The sequence below is a fragment of the Hyla sarda genome, chromosome 4 (genome assembly GCF_029499605.1).
Source record: "Hyla sarda isolate aHylSar1 chromosome 4, aHylSar1.hap1, whole genome shotgun sequence".
Lineage (NCBI taxonomy): Eukaryota > Metazoa > Chordata > Amphibia > Anura > Hylidae > Hyla > Hyla sarda.
The window spans coordinates 81708215-81726136 of NC_079192.1; positions in this window are offsets into that span (position 1 = coordinate 81708215).

Genomic DNA, 17922 nt, shown 5'->3' on the forward strand with positions numbered 1-17922 from the left:
GCAGGTGGTGGCATACCTTGACATGACCCTTCCAACACACTTTGAAGTTTTGCTGGACTTCTGGGCAGCCAAACTTGATTTGTGGCCGCAACTAGCAGAGTTTGCCCTGGAAAAGCTGTCCTGCCGGCCAGTATTGTGCCATCAGAGCGGGTGTTTAGTGTTGCGGGGGCAAGGAAAGGTGTGCAAAAAACACCATGTGCCACCTACACCACCAAGTATTGATGTGATGCAAAGACTCCTAAAAGGTGGAAGGGAACAACGTATGGTTCATTGTAACCGGTGGGGGTAATAACTTCCCTTGTAAGGCCCTACTCTTGCAGTATTAATTCCTTTCTTGGCAAGGGTTACTTGCCCTAAAAAGGGCGGCGCCACACAGGAACTAGTGTTGCTCGCGAATATTCGCAATGCGAATTTTATTCGAATATCCCTCTCTGCTTCCAGCTTTTGTGGTGGAAAGAAGGCTCTAATACTACTGTGTGAGACTGGCGTGCGTATTTTTACATATGCAAAAATTTGCATATGCTAATTTTCGCATATGCGAATTTTCGCTTATGCTAATTTTTGCTCATTTTCGCACACGTGAATTTTCGCATATGCGAAAATAAAACACGAATATTACGAATATGCGAATTTAGTGAATATATGACGAATATTCGTCCATCTATTCGCGAATATTCGCGAATTCGAATATGGCCTATGCCGCTCAACACTAACAGGAACCTCTCCCTATTTCCACCTGCAAACACTGCCATTATTAAAAATGTCTATTTCTGGCCTACAGAGAGCCTCAATAGGGGCGTAGAACACTTTGCCTTGCTGTTACACGCATAGGGTTTGTGCTGGGTTAGTGAAATAATTATTTTATTCAGTATGACATGCAGATTAAAGGCGTTGCTATAAGAAGCTCAATGACAGAGCCTGGAGGTGGCATCAGTATGAGGAGACCATATAATGGCTGAATGACACAGTGTGGAGGTTGCGGCAGCATGAGGAGACTATATAGTGGCTGAATGACAGCCTGGAGTTGGCGGCAGCATGAGGAGACCATATAGTGGCTGGGGCTGGGGGTGGCAATACCAGTACCCGTGACGAAGGTGGGTAAAAAAAAAAGGGGCTTCAGATGTGTGGCATCAGGCGGGTGCCAGGATCAGAATAATAGCTGAGGCAGGTAGGCAGAAGAAAATGGTCTCTTTGTAAAAGTATTAGTGTGCACAAGTAAGTATTGGGGATATACATTAAGTAAAACTTAAAGGGGTACTCCGGTGAAAAACTTTTTTTATTTTTTTTAAATCAGCTGGTGCCAGAAAGTTAAACAGATTTGTAAATTACTTCTATTAAAAAATCTTAATCCTTCCTGTACTTATTAGCTGCTGAATACTACAGCGGAAATTCTTTTCTTTTTGAAACGCAGAGCTGTCTGCTGACATCATGAGCACAGTGCTCTCTTCTGACATCTCTGTCCATTTTAGGAAATGTCCAGAACAGCATATGTTTGCAATGGGGATTTCCTTTTACTCTGGACAGTTCCTAAAATGGACAGATATGTCAGCAGAGAGCACTGTGCTCATGATGTCAGCAGACAGCTCTGTGTTTCAAACGGAAAATAATTTCCACTGTAGTATTCAGCAGCCAATAAGTACAGGAAGGATTAAGATTTTTTAATAGAAGTAATTTACAAATCTGTCTAACTTTCTGGCATCAGTTGATTTAAAAAAAAAAGTTTTTCACCGGAGTACCCCTTTAACTTTTTATAATATTCTTAGGATAAACTATATGTACCCCACATTTTTTTTAAATCAAACAAAAGGAAAGGTGTGCAAAAAACACCATGTGCCACCTACACCACCAAGTATTGATGTGATGCAAAGACCTCTAAAAGGTGGAAGGTGAAAAATGTATGGTCCATTGTAACCGGTAGGGGTAAACACTTCCCCTATAAGGCCATACTCTCACATGAATAATTCCCTTCTTGGCAAGTGTTACTCGCCCTAAAAAGGGCAGCCCCACACAGGAACTTCTCCCTATTTCCACCTGTAAACACTGCCCTTTCCCACGGTTTTTAGGTGGAAATAGGAAGAGGTTTCTTTGTGGGGCCGCCTTTTTAAAGACGAGTAACACTTTGCCCTGCACACATGGTATGCTAGAGGGGCACTGAGACTTGTCCGTGCAGTGGAGGCTGAGGACACGGTGGAGGATGAGGAGGTGGAGTCAAACACTGTCACAGGACAAATGGCCTAAGAGCATGGAGGTGTAAACGGCGTGACCGGTCCAACTTGCTGTTGTGGTTGTGCAGGAACCACATTTACCCAGTGGGCCGTAAAGGACATGTATTGTCCCTGACTGTAGCCACAACTCCACATGTCGGCGCAGCCGTGAACTGGCCCAACTTCTGTTCCAGAAAATTGTGCAGGGCTGGTACTGCCTTCTTCGCAAAGAAATGACGGCTTGGGACTATCTACCTCGGCTTGGACCAAGCCATCAGTTCTCTGAAAGGTGCAGAGTCCACCAATTGAAAAGGGAGGGACTGGAGCACCAGCAACTCTGACGGGAGCACATTCAGTTTCTGCGCCGTTGGATGAGTGGGCGCATACTGTTGTCTCTTGGTCATGGCTTCGCCGATGGATTGCTGACGGAATGACTGACTCAAAGTAGGAGGAACAGAAGCATCTGGAGCAACAGAAGATGGGTATGACACTGGGGGGAATGGGGGGGTGTATTTCCCCCCAGGAATTACTGCTGGGGGACAGATAATGAAGTTATCCCCCCCACTGAGCTGCCGCTGGTACTGGCTGCTGGGTACTTACAGGTAGAGCCTTAGCTGCCATGAGGCAGCTCTTCTTCTCTTATTTCCTGTCCAGGAGAAGACTAACAGGCTCACACAGTGAACGGAGGCTACAGAGTCTGACCTACAGTACAGACAGGACACTCTTGGTTGCCTCTCCTGTCTTGCCTCCTCTCTGCTCCTGTTGCTCCTCCTCCTGCTGGCACACAGGAACAGATGCTGCTCGGGGAAGATGTGCTGCGCTGAGTGAGAGGAGGAACCTGATCTTATTACTGGAAGTTCTGCTATGTGTGTGTGTGTGTGTGTGTTTGTGAGTGTTTGGGGGGGGGGGGGGGGTCGGAGAGTCCTTCTATCTTCCTTGTATGTGTTGGTGGTGGGGGGGACTGTTGCCTGTAGGGAAAGGGGCGGGGGTTGAGGCTAAATAGGGGCCTGTTATGTGGAAGGGAAAGGGGATCCGGGAGTCCTGTCAGGGGAGACCTGCTTTAAAGGGGGGGAAGGCCTGGGGAGGGTAGATGTATTATGAGAGGGGGGCTGGAGAGGGGAGAGGTGTTATGGGGGGTGGCTGGAGAGGGAAGATGTATTATAAGGGGGGGGGGGCAGAAGAGGGGAGAGTGTTATAAGGAGGGGAGCTGAAGAGGTGAGATGTGACTGAAGTGGGGAGACCTGCTGGGCACTTTGGTTCTCTTTTTTTTGCTTATTTATTTTTTTTATTGTCTTTCAATTAAGTATATTTTACAATATTTAAAGGAAAACTGTCAGCAGAGTCACCCGCACTAACCAGTGATACTGTCTGGTAGTGCGGGTGACACTGATAAAAATGATGCTCAGCATTCCCACATCCTGCTCTGTTATCTTCATTTTTCAAAATATGCAAATGAGCAACAATTGGCAAGGGCAGGGTTACAATCGTTGCCTAAGGCACTGTGACATCAGCGCTGTTCATTCAGCGCTCGGCTCGGCTGATCAGTATTCATTGCCTTCCTCTGCCTCTCCCCCTCTGTAGAACTCATTTAAAAATCTTTTTTACTTTCTGGCACCAGTAGATTTAAAAAAAAAATATATATTTCCATCGGAGTACCACTTTAAGGTGTTAAGGTGCCTACACAGGCTGTAGAGAAATCCCCCCCCCCCCCGCCCTGACCTCACACACAGCCTGCCTCCCACAATCCTGATAGATCCCTGTCTCCTAAATTCACTGCTCCTTGAAGGTACCTATGCTGATGAGCCTGAAGTTTGATTTTGTAGCATCGTGCAACATAGAATGGCTCCTCCCCTTTTGTGGCTCCACCCCCTTTGTGACTCCGCCCTTGCAAAGCCACACCCGGTTAGAATGCTATCCCCCCAGATTTCTGAGGGTTCCTGCGCCTCTGGTATGACACACAGCTCCCTTCGGCTGAGGTGGGGAGCCATGGCTGGCTGAAACAGGGAGCAGCGTGCCACTGGGTGATGCAGCAGACTGGATCACCACATAGAAGCCACGGTTCTCCCAGGCCACTTTATGGTGACACTGCATATGTTGACGCAGTGCCGTGGTGCAAACATTGGGACCCTGGCCACGCTTCACCTTTGCCAACACATCTTGCATGTGGCCAGGTTAACATCCTCCGGATGCTTGATGAAAAACTGCCACACAGAATGTTCCAGCCATCTGGCCAATCACAGCTCTCTCTGGAAAACATGAATAATAGGTATATATATATATATATATATATATATATATATATATATACGGCATATGCTCATACTACAGTGGGACAAGAAAAGAGCAGCCGGACGCACGCATCTATACATTATACAGAACGATCGCTTCGGGTATCAGAAGTGACACCCACTGCGATCTGTCTATTGCAGGTACTACAGCTCCCAGCATGGAGCAGAGTGTGCTCCATTTTGGAAGCAGTAGTACCTGCAGTTGAGGACAGTTCACAGCGGGTGTCACTCCTGACACTCGATGCAATCGTCCTATCTAGATGCGAGAAAGCTGCCCGCATCTATACATTATACAGGACGATCGCATCGGGTGTCAGGAGTGACACCCAGGCCGATCTGTCTATTAACACAGGTACTACTACTCCCATCATGGAACAGTCTGTTCCATGCTGGGAGTAGTAGTACTACCTAAAAAAATTTAAAAAAGAAGAAAAAAAGTGAAAAACACACTCACACTTTATTAAACACATTATTAAAATACATTACTAATAAAAATTTGCCGAGAATTTATTCGGATCAAATCGATTTTTTATTTTTTTTTTATTCGGCGAATCGGGTGAATCAAATTTTTCAAAAATTCACTCATCTCTAGTGTTAACCAATCGATGACGGCAGATGGGTTGCTGGTTGAGACATGACCGCTAGCTCATATCAGGAGCTCAGGCCTTTCGCTACGACTCCTGCTGCCACTCGCCCCTAGTCTGCTGCAACCTCTGCCTAATGAATTTAGGCCTCTGCCACTCCTCTGTGCACATCCTGGCACTTCTCTGCCTGACATACTTAGTGCGTATATGAGGGGAGTACAATACGCTCCCCTACGCTTAAAATAGGATTTGTCTACAACACCAGCAGGTGTGTACTTTTGGCTGGCCTTTCACAGTATCTAGGCCCTTAAAGGGGTACTCCGGTGAAAACCTTTTTTCTTTTAAATCAACTGGTGGCAGAAAGTTAAACATATTTGTAAATTACTTCTATTAAAAAATCTTAATCCTTCCTGTACTTGTTGTCCTTAGTGGGATTTGAACCTAAGTCCCCAGCACTGCAAGGCAGCAGTGCTAACTACTGAGCCACCATACTGCCTTTAGCATACATTTGCTATGCATCTGCTATGCATGGTTGCTAAAATGGACAGAGATGTCAGCAGAGAGCACTGTGCTCGTGATGTCATCAGTGTTCCAAAAAGAAAGGAATATCCTCTGTAGCATTCAGCAGCTAATAAGTACTGGAAGGATTAAGATTTTTTGATAGAAGTAATTTACAAATATGTTTAACTTTCTGCCACCAGTTGATTTAAAAGAAAAAAAGGTTTTCACCGGAGTACCCCTTTAAGACTTTAACAGTAACAAAATGGTATACCACTTAGATGTACGCACAGGTTACACTTAAAGGGGTTATCCAGGAAAAAACTTTTTTTTATATATCAAATGGCTCCAGAAAGTTAAACAGATTTATAAATTACTTCTATTAAAAAATCTTAATCCTTTCAGTACTTATGAGCTTCTGAAGTTAAGGTTGTTCTTTTCTGTCTAAGTGTTTTCTAATGACACGTGTCTAAGGAAACGCCCAGTTTAGAAGCAAATCCCCATAGCAAACCTCTTCTAAACTGGGCGTTTCCCGAGACACGTGTCATCAGAGAGCACTTAGACAGAAAAGAACAACCTTAACTTCAGAAGCTCATAAGTACTGAAAGGATTAAAAAATTTTAATAGAAGTAATTTACAAATCTGTTTAACTTTCTGGAGCCAGTTGATATATATATATATATATATATATATATATATATATAAAAAGTTTTTTCCTGGAATACCCCTTTAATATAGTACAATACACTTTTAATGCTCTGCTCACCCTAACTGGCTGGCTACTAATAGCTTTTCAGTTGTGGTGCACACCAGTGCTGCAGTACACAGTCGCTGTGTACTACACCAAAAATTGCACTCTCTCTCTCAATCTCTCTCCCTTCCCTATCAGTGCTTCTAGGCTGGATTTGGGCTTGAGGTGTAAAAAAGCTTTTATGTGCAACACACTGCTCTCTGTACCTCTCTCTGCAATAGAATGCTGATGTGACTGGGAGGTTAATCGCTGCTGTAAAAATGCTTTTCTGTGCAACATACACTGCTGTCTGTCCCTCTCTCTCTGTAATAGAAAGCTGATGTGACTGGCCGCAAGATGGCTGCCGATTATATAGGGCTGTGATATCACATGGGTGACTGGCTGCTGATGAGCTGCATCCTGCATGTGATTCAGGGTCATTCCACCGACCCTTATTCTCACCTTCCCAGGATTCCTTGCCCCATGTCCTCACATGTGGATCTGCCATTTTAGATGCCCTGGAGCCTGGACCGCACTAAATTGAGTTTATTAAAGCGATTTGTGTGATCGAATCGCGGTGATATTTGCATTTGTTGCAAATCAAATTTTTCCTTAAATTCTTAATGAATTCGGATTCGTCATATTCGATTCGCTCAACCCTAATTACAAGCAGTAATTTTTTTCTCCACTCTGTAATATGTTTATACAGGAACAGCTTATTCTTTGTATTAGAAGGTGTTGATGTTGTATGCAGTTGACTTTCTTTCGTTACCACCTGGCTACATTGTCAGAAATCACTTCTTCTAATTCCTTCTCTTCTGAAGACTCTGCTAACATAGAACTACCGGAACATTTCTCAAGCAGAAGATTCCTTCTCCCGAAGTGCATTATTTTACATTTGGAATTGCTTTGACCACTTACATAGTAACACTAAATCATTCTCCATATTATTGACACCTCCAGGAACATCAACCCTATTGTATGCTTTTGTGTAATCAGCAAACAATAAAACATTTCCTACTGTAACTTACAAAAATATTAGAAAAAGATTGGAACACAGAGCAGACCCTTTATGTACATATTCCCCCGTCATACAATGGACTCAACTTACAATGGGCTCTGACATCTCATCGTAAGTTTAATACAGCATCAACTTACGATGCTTCTCAGCAGCAAAAGCCAACCCTGCTGACTTATGCCACTGACTATTGGATGTCGGCGGACCACACTGAAGCAGCAGCTTGGCAAAGCTGATCAAATACAGCTGCTGTCAGACTGCGTTACAGGCTTGCTGCCCTCCGTGTCTGGCATGAGACTCCCAGTCGAAAGGAATATACTTTAAGAAGCTCTGGGAAGACATTAAAGATGGTGCCGGCAGTCCTGCACCCTGGAACTCCCTTTTTATGCATGCCACAGCACTGCTGGCTACCGTTCTGCTGATCTAGTGGAGGAAGAATCCTAACCTACTCTAAGGCAAGTGACCATACAACTTCCAGTCTATGCTAACTCTCTAAACAGTCACGGCCGTCACGCCTCCTCCCATAGACTTGCATAGAGGGGGCGGGGGTGACGTCACGATACTCCGGCCCCGTGGTTGGCACCCGGCAGTTTCTTAGCTGGCAGCTCGGTGTGCAGCTGAAAGAGGTGGGTACCGAATGCAAGATTGCATAGGGGATATGATGTCTTAGGGCCAGAGTACCCCTTTAATGGAGAATTGACAGGTATGAAAGTGCCATTTAAAAGATCCCAATGACTGAATACTGATGGATATCATTGACATAGTATGCAGTCCAATATGTACAGTGCCACAGATTACACTATAGTTCCAGTGCTAATATAGACATAGCCTTCAATATGGACATAGCCTTCCCAGCATCAGCTGCACACATACAAGAATCCAGAAACCATTGCTAGCACACAGAACATGAAATATAAAGGATCTAATTGTATTTCATCTCTAGATGAACTTACTGCACAGAAGCAGAAATCTGTAATTACTGAGAAGAAAGATGGTAATTGTAGACACTTGGTAAGTCTAATGACTCCACGTTTACTGGTGAATATAAGACATACAAGTATGGCAGGATCAATTACTAGGCTATGCGAGAGTGACATCAAAATGACCAAAAAATAACAAGGTCCAGGCTGTATGTCTCTCACTTAGAGAATAAACACCCAGTCTATAATATCTGCAAATAATTACTGCCATCAACTGTGAATTCTCTTGCTTAACACATGCTTCCTTTTTTTTTAACTATCTATTTATCTATCTCATATCTATCGATCTATCTATCTCATATCTATCTATCTATCTCATATCTATTTATCTATCTCATATCTATCAATCTATCTATCTCATATCTATCTATCTATCTATCTCATATCTATTTTTCTATCTCATATCTATCAATCTATCTATCTCATATCTATCTATCTATCTATCTATCTCATATCTATTTTTCTATCTCATATCTATCAATCTATCTATCTCATATCTATCTATCTATCTATCTATCTCATATCTATCAATCTATCTATCTCATATCTATCTATCTATCTATCTCATATCTATTTTTCTATCTCATATCTATCTATCTATCTCATATCTATCTCATATCTATTTATCTATCTCATATCTATCTATCTATCTCATATCTATCTCATATCTATTTATCTATCTCATATCTATCCATCTCATATCTATCTCATATCTATTTATCTATCTCATATCTATCTATCTATCTCATATCTATCTCATATCTATTTATCTATCTCATATCTATCCATCTCATATCTATCTCATATCTATCTATCTATCTATCTATCTATCTCATATCTATTTATCTATCTCATATCTATCTATCTAATATCTATCTCTCTATCTCATATCTATCTCATATCTATTTATCTATCTCATATCTATCTATCTCATATCTATCTATCTCATATCTATCTCATATCTATCTATCTATCTATCTCATATCTATTTATCTATCTCATATCTATCTATCTAATATCTATCTCTCTATCTCATATCTATCTCATATCTATTTATCTATCTCATATTTATCTATCTCATATCTATCTATCTCATATCTATCTCATATCTATCTATCTATCTATCTATCTCATATCTATTTATCTATCTCATATCTATCTATCTAATATCTATCTCTCTATCTCATATCTATCTCATATCTATTTATCTATCTCATATCTATCTATCTCATATCTATCTCATATCTATCTATCTATCTATCTATCTCATATCTATTTATCTATCTCATATCTATCTATCTATCTCATATCTATCTCATATCTATTTATCTATCTCATATCTATCTATCATCTAAAATGTAGTGAAAACAAAATAAGTGCTCTAGTGTGCAGTGGGATGAGCGCGTCCTGATTGCGCCATTCATTATGACATGTCTATTAATCATCCCATATGTCTTCTATTTCTAAATATTTCAGAAGTGTTTTTATGTTATACTGCCCAGAATGACATTTTTAATTACTGCCGGATTTGCACTTGTGGAAATATCCCGTCTGCTCCCAATGCTCTTGAAAACTCTTCAATAATTATCTTCAAGGACTGTATCTTAATGAAGTAGATTTTACAGATTGCGAGAAGATGATCCAAATAACAACTTGACTGAAAACATTAGTTTTCGTGGCTGGGCTGTCGTTTCAATGGGGGGATAGTAATCACAATACCTGTTGAATTCACATCTAGAACAAACCCTTTACAGAAGCTACTCACCAGGGTTCTACATCATTTATGCAGATATGTGCTTTGATGATATTAGAGGAAAGAAGGTTGGTAACTTAAAGCAGCTGTAACTGCAATAAACTACAATATGTTCCTTTAGGTCCAGAAGCTGAGATACAGGGAGCTGTTTGTTTTAGCTGTCTCTGTATCTACCTGTAATATATTATGGACACTGTAATTACAAGTGATTGCTTTATGGCAGTGGTGTGCGACCTGCAGTTCTCTTAGTTGTAGTGAAACAATAAATCTTTTGGTCATAAGAGTATGCTGGGAGTTATAGTTTTACAACATAAGGAGAGCTGCAGGTGTTATACCACTACTTTTGAGTGATTAAAGGGGTACTCCACCATTAGACATCTTATCCCTAATTCTAAGGATAGGGGATAAGATATCTGATCGCGGGGGTCCAGGCGCTGGGCCCAGTGGCTTTGCTAGGGTTGGTGTCACCCGGTGCGGTAAAAAATGGTGTCACCAAAACTGATCCCCCCGCAAAGAAATTTGTGACAAATGCCAGTGGTGTAGCTCGTTGCGGAATATAATTTCCAGTATAATAATCAAATATAGCAATTGCCACAGAATGGGACATTGCTAGAGAAGTTTTAACCATTTAAAACTAAAGCTCCCAGTGACCTAAGCAGTAGTAAGGGGATGCTGGGAGTTGTTGTTTCACCCATCATAACTGCAGAACTTTCAAGTGACTACAGCTCTGATGGGACAGTCAGGCAGCATACACAATGATATCAGTGACTACAGGTGATGTTTTCTATAGTGAGGAGAATACACAATGATATCAGTGATTACAGATGACTTCTTCTCTATAGTGAGGAGAATGCACAATGATATCAGTGACTACAGTTGACGTCTTCTCTATAGTGAGGAGAATACACAATGATATCAGTGATTACAGGTGATGTCTTTTCTATAGTGAGGAGAATACACAATGATATCAGTGACTTCAGGTGATGTCTTCTCTATAGTGAGGATAATACAGAATGATATCAGTGACTACAGGTGACATCTTCTCTATAGTGAGGAGAATACACAATGATATCAGTGACTACAGGTGACGTCTTCTCTATAGTGAGGAGAATACACAATGATATCAGTGACTACAGGTGACGTCTTCTCTATAATGAGGATAATGAACAATGATATCAGTGACTACAGGTGACGTCTTCTCTATAGTGAGGAGAATACACAATAATATCAGTGACTACAGGTGACGTCTTCTCCAGTCTTCCCTTATCCAATTCAGCTGGTACATACCACCGGGACTTCATCCAGCAAAATCTTCTCTCTGCAGATGGCGTTGGCTCCTCACTATGTCAGCGCATTCTGATCCTTTATATGAAAACAATAATCATTATAACCCTGTTACACACTGCGTTCTCTGAATATAATACTGCCACACACTGTACCCTGTAAATATAATACTACCACACACTGCGCTCTATGAATATAATACTGCCACACACTGTACCCTCTGAATATAATACTGCCACACACTGTGCCCCTGAATATAATACTGCCACACACTGTACCCTCTGAATATAATAATACCACACACTGTACTCTCTTAATATTATAATACCACACACTGTACCCTCTGAATATACTACTGCTACACACTGTACCCTCTGAATATGATACTACCACACACTATACCCTCTGAATATAATACTACCACATACTATACCCTCTAAATATAATACCGGCACACACTGTACCCTATGAATAGAATACTATCACACACTGTACCCTGTCCTGTGCCCTCATCATATTAATGCCCCCTGTCCTGTGCCCTCAACATAATAATAATTCCCCCTCTCTTGTGCCCAGACATAATTATGCCCCGTCCTGTTCCCCCCACATAATAATACCCTCTGCCCTGTGCCCCTCACATATAATTTGCCTGTTATGTGCCACATGTAATGCCCCTGTCCTGTGTCCCTCACATATAATGACCCATCATATGTGCCCCTCTCATATAATACCCCATGCCATGTGCCCCTTACTTATATTACCCCCTGTCATGTGCCCCTCTCATATAATGCCCCCCTGTGATGGGCCCCTCACTTATAATGCTCTTTGTCATGTGCCCCTCTCTTATGATGCCTTGTAATGTGCCCCTCACTTATAATGCTCCCTGTCCTGTCCCCTTCACATATAATGCCCCCTGTTCTGTGCCACTGACATAAAATGCCCCCTGTTACATAATTAGTATGGTTGAAAAAAGACATACGTCCATCAAGTTCAACCAGGGAATTGAAGGGAAGGGTGTAAGGGGATAAGGGGAAGGGATGTAGTTTTATAATTCTGCATAAGCATTAATGTTATTTTGTTCCAGGAATGTATCTAACCCTGTTTTAAATCTGTTAATTGTTCCTGCTGTGACCAATTCCTGAGGTAGACTGTTCCATAAATTCACAGTCCTCACTTTAAAGAAGGCGTGTCGCCCCTTTAGACTAAACCTTTTCTTCTCCAGACGGAGGGAGTGCCCCCTCATCCTTTGGGGGGGTTTAACCTGGAACAGTTTTTCTCCATGTTTTTTGTATGGACCATTTATATACTTATATATGTTTATCATATCCCCCCTTAAACGTCTCTTCTCAAGACTAAACAATTGTAACTCCTTTAATCGCTCCTCATAGCTAAGATGTTCCATGCCCCATATTAGTTTAGTCGCGTGTCTCTGCACCCTCTCCAGCTCCACAGTGTCCCTTTTATGAACAGGCGACCAAAACTGAACAGCATATTTCAGGTGAGGCCGTACCAATGCTTTATAGAGGGGGAGTATTATGTCCCTGTCCCTTGAGTCCATGCCTCTTTTTATACATGACAATATCCTGCCGGCTTTGGAAGCAGCAGCCTGACATTGCATGCTATTCTGTAGTCTGTGATCTACAAGTACACCCAGATCCTTCTCTACCAGTGACTCTGCCAGTTTAATCCCCCCTAAGACATACGATGCATGCAGGTTATTAGTACCCAGATGCATAAATTTACATTTATCCACATTGAACCTCATTTGCCAAGTGGATGCCCAGACACTTAGTCTATCCAAGTCATCTTGTAACTTATACACATCCTCTATAGACTGTACCGTGCTACAAAGCTTGGTGTCATCTGCAAAGATAGAAACAGAGCTGTTAATACCATCCTCTATATCATTGATAAATAAATTAAACAACAGCAGGCCCAGTACTGAACCTTGGGGTACACCACTAATAACCGGGGACCAATCAGAGTACGAATCATTGACCGCCACTCTCTGGGTACGATCCATGAGCCAGTGTTCAATCCAGTTACAAACTAAAGTTTCCAAACCCAAAGACCTTAATTTACCTGTTCTGTGCCCCTCACATAAAATGCCCCCTGTTCTGTGCCCCTTACATTAAATGCCTCCTCTCCTGTACCCCTCAGATATAATGCCCCCTGTAATTGTGCCCCTCAGACATAATGCCCCCAGTGCCCCATAGTAAAAAAAAAACAACATTTATACTCACCTAATCCACGCTCCCACGAGTAGGTCCCTCCCTTGGTTCTGGTTTGCAGCGTTTGAGCTGCGGGGACGGGATCTCCGGCAGGCGCGATGGCCTCATATCATCGCGCTGACCTGCCGGGGATCGCATCCATGCGGCTCACACGCTGCAAGCCATAAGTGTCTGCAGCGTGTGGGTACACCATTTTAGTGTACTGCCTCTGCGTTCCAAGAGGCAGTACACTTGCTTGCATTGCAGGGTGACACCATTGCAGGATTACTCCCCACTTGATGGTGTCACCCCCTTGGGGGGGGGGTGTCACCTGGTGCGGTATGGCCCCCATAGCAACACTACTGGCTGCCCCCCTTGATCTCCGGCCTGGCACGTGGCATTCTGAATGCAGAAGATTGGAGCTCCTCCCATAGACATAGCAGTTCGCGATTTCACGGATATTTAGAATTTAGTGAGATATAATCGTAATGACAAAAATTCTAATTTATGCCAATATTTATGCAAATATCGGCACTTCCAGACTGGTCATTGACCCCTCCTTTCTTTTAGGTCAAAGATATAATTGCGCATGCGCACTATGCGAATTTCATTACAAATTATCGCATGAAAAAAAAATAAGAGAACGAACATAGCGAATATGCAAACTTCGCAAACATAGGACGAATATTCGTCCATATATTCACGAAATATCGCAAATTCGAATATCGCCCCTGCCACTCATCACTACTCTCCTAAACACAAACATGTACTGGGACAGCAGCAGATCGCATAACATGGAAATATACTGTATAAAATAAGAGGGAAGAAAGAAATAAGGGGGAAGAGAACAGCAAGTGTTCAATTGACCTGCAGCGCCAAAAACAGGGCAAATGTGGTATGATTGGGTATTTTTCTAAAACTAAGTTGTTTGCACAGTATCTGGATGTATTATTCTTTGTAGTTGCCCTCTGCACTGGCTAAAGGTCCCCTTACTGCAGTGTTTTCCAAACTGTGTGTCTCCAGCTGTTGCAAAACTACAACTTCCAGCATGCCCGGACAGCCTTTGGCTGTCCGGGCATGCTGGGAGTTGTAGTTTTGCAACAGCTGGAGACACACAGTTTGGAAAACACTGCCTTACACATTCATCAACAGCTGGCATAAGCCAGTCTGGAGTCTGGTATCAACTTACCTCTCCCCTCTCCATAGAGAACACATGAACATTTGGCTTCAAATGCAGGTGGAGAATGGAAGAGATAGCTGTTGGCTGAATCAACATTTGGCTGACAGCAACTGAAAGGGTATGACTGCCTAAAAGCATTGCTGTCACAAAAAACAAACTTGACTAGTCAAAAGTTTTGGTTTGTCAGGACCTCAGTGCTGAGACCCCCACCGATCTGTACATAGTTAGGTGAAGTGCACAGCAGCATACTTCACTCCCCAGCTCGGTTCTCAATCCATCATCCCATCATAAACAATAATGGAGCCCATATCCTGATATGAGCAGGAGTGAAGCGCGCTGCCAGTTTAAGGGATTGACAGATCAGGGTCTTGACTAAGGTATCCCTTCCATTAATTTGAACAGCGAATAGGAAGCTTCTTGCCTGGTAGCAGGGAACTCTTTGGTTAGACTGAAAAGACCTACACAACTTCCTTTGGAGCATACAGCAGCTGATAAGTACTGGAAAGATTAAAGGGGTTATCTACCATAAGGTGACTTTAGTATGTACCTGTCAGATAATAATGGACATACTTAGGAAGGATCTGCGCTTGTCTTGGGGCTAAATGGCTATCTTTTTGTGAACTGGCTATTGGAGTTTTTTTCACTATACTAAAAGTCCCATAATTCCTTGTGTGTAAGCTCACTTTTCTCCCTCCCACACATCAGCCACTCTACCCACTACCCCAGTACCTGAGCTGTCTTCCATGCAATAGACCAGTGTTTTCTAACCAGCTGTTGAAAAACTGTAATTCCTGCAGAATGATCTTTCTCCCACCCAGTGGTCGCTCCACTCTTTGAAGCAAAGACAGGCTCCCTTTGAACACCTGACTAGTGATATAATGTCTCATGCTGCACTGCAACCTGGGAATACCTGAGATGACATTCATTTTATATGCTGATAAAAATAAACATCGGGGCAAAAATCACAGAAGAATTGTGACACCACCATCAAACACAGGTACAGTCACTATAGTATAAACTACACTAACTTTACAGCCCCTGTAGCATTTTCTAAAAAAAATCCTGGAATACCCCTTTAAGATTTTTAAGTACAAGTAATTTACAAATCTGTATAACTTTATGGCACCAGTTAATTAGAAATTTTTTTACCCCTCTGAAGTACACCTTTAATAGCTTTGATACACAATGAAAGTAACAATACTGGATCTCCACAAGACCATGGGCTGAATCCATTATTCAGTTAGCAGTTGCTTAGTAAAAAATGTGATAAAAAACAACAGTTTCCTTTCTGTGTTTTTAATCTGTCTTCTGTGATGCCACAATAAATGACAAAGGAGTCAAATTCTTATGATAACTACTTTTTTAATATAATACTTTTATAATGTGATGTAAATAGAGAAGAGAGTTTGTCCGGTTTGAGCCTAGTAGTGAATTAAAGGGATTTGCATAGTGAAGAATCAATAGAGAATCAGGTTTTTAAAGATTTGTTCATTTCTAGATATGGATCATGTACAGACAAGGAAAGAAAAAAAGAGGGCGATACAGATGATCAAGACAAATTCATCACATCAACTTTTTTCAAAAAAGTTGACACAAACAGTAATATTGATTTCACCAGTGGCCACTACAAAAAGTGGCTCGAAAACGTACCATACTCTCAGTACAAAAGGGTGAGGAGAAATTGCACCAATGACAATGAGTTTCGGAAACAAGCAGGCATCTTAAGAAAACGCTTTGAGGTAAAGAAATACCCGGAACAACTACTCACGGATGCATATGAAAAAATGAAAAATATGACCAAGGAGGACTGTCTTAAGCCACGCACCAAGACGACTAAGCCTCCTAATGAGGACTACAGTTTGAATTTTATAACCACCTATAGCTCAACATCTCAAGCTATAAAGAACATCCTAAAGAAGCATTGGTATACCTTGGAAAGTGACCGTTTTTTTTAAAGGAGTACTTCCAGTACACCCTATGGTCACTTTCAGGAGAGCACCGTCTCTGAAAAACTTGTTGGCGCCTAGCCAACTCAGGAGACAACAAGTGAAACCTAAGGACCTTAGAAAATCGGGAAGTTACCAATGTGGCAGAAACCGATGCCTATGCAGAAAATTGAACATGGGTGCCCAAACCAATCCCAAACCACGGGAGAAAAATTTGAGATTAAGCACCACCTTACGTGTGAATCTGACCATGTGATTTACCTTATAGAATGCTGGTGTGGATTACAGTATATAGGCAGGACTACCCAGAAATTGAGATGTAGAATTAACAAACATCGATTTAATGTGAAAACGGTTTTCTTTTACTTAGCCTGTCAAGGCACTGCAGTCAAGTCCATCAGGGGATTATGAAGCCTTTTACAGTTGTCCCTATAGATACCGTTCCAGAAAATAAATCCAATCGGTTCGAGGTACTCAAGAAGCTAGAGGTTTTCTGGATTTATAAATGCAACCCCTTGAACTCAATGAGATTTCAGAAACCATGCTAGTATGAATTACATAAAGTATATGAGGCTGCTAAGAATCCTTGCTATTCTTACTATCATCCCAATTAGTGGTGTCAACTTTTAATATAATCAACCACTGCTGCTATTCTTGCTGCGATGGTAATGCTATCTATATTACACATATATATTTATTTAATAATTAATCATTTTTATAATTGTCATTCCTGTTCATTGTTTTAATATACATTTAATACCAAGTGCTGCTGTCCTCTATCTTAATAGATAGCTAATAACTACTGCTATCTCATGGCTATCCTCACTACCATTATAACCATATATGTGTCAATACTGGTTCATTACAATTTACACCCCTAATTCTAATCTGCTAAAAATCCTAGTTCTGTCCCGGTCATAATTCTTTGGCCTGGCCATTTCTCACAACTACTGATAATAAATGTCTCTACAAGCCCTGCTCACACATACCACTACACTCAGTTGTCGGGTAACCCCACCCTCCACTAACCACACTATGGTCCTTATATCGTTCTGACTGTGAGCGCTCCTATGCAGAGATGCACACTGCTCCACCTCTCCCAAGCCATTCCGTTCAGCGGATTCAGCGCTGACAAGTGTTAAACACGCCCCCTTCTACAGCCATGTAGCGCTCTCCCGGCCCCAACATGAGACCGCATACATCGATCTATGTTCCTGGCTCCACACCGCCTTGTGCAATACACTAGA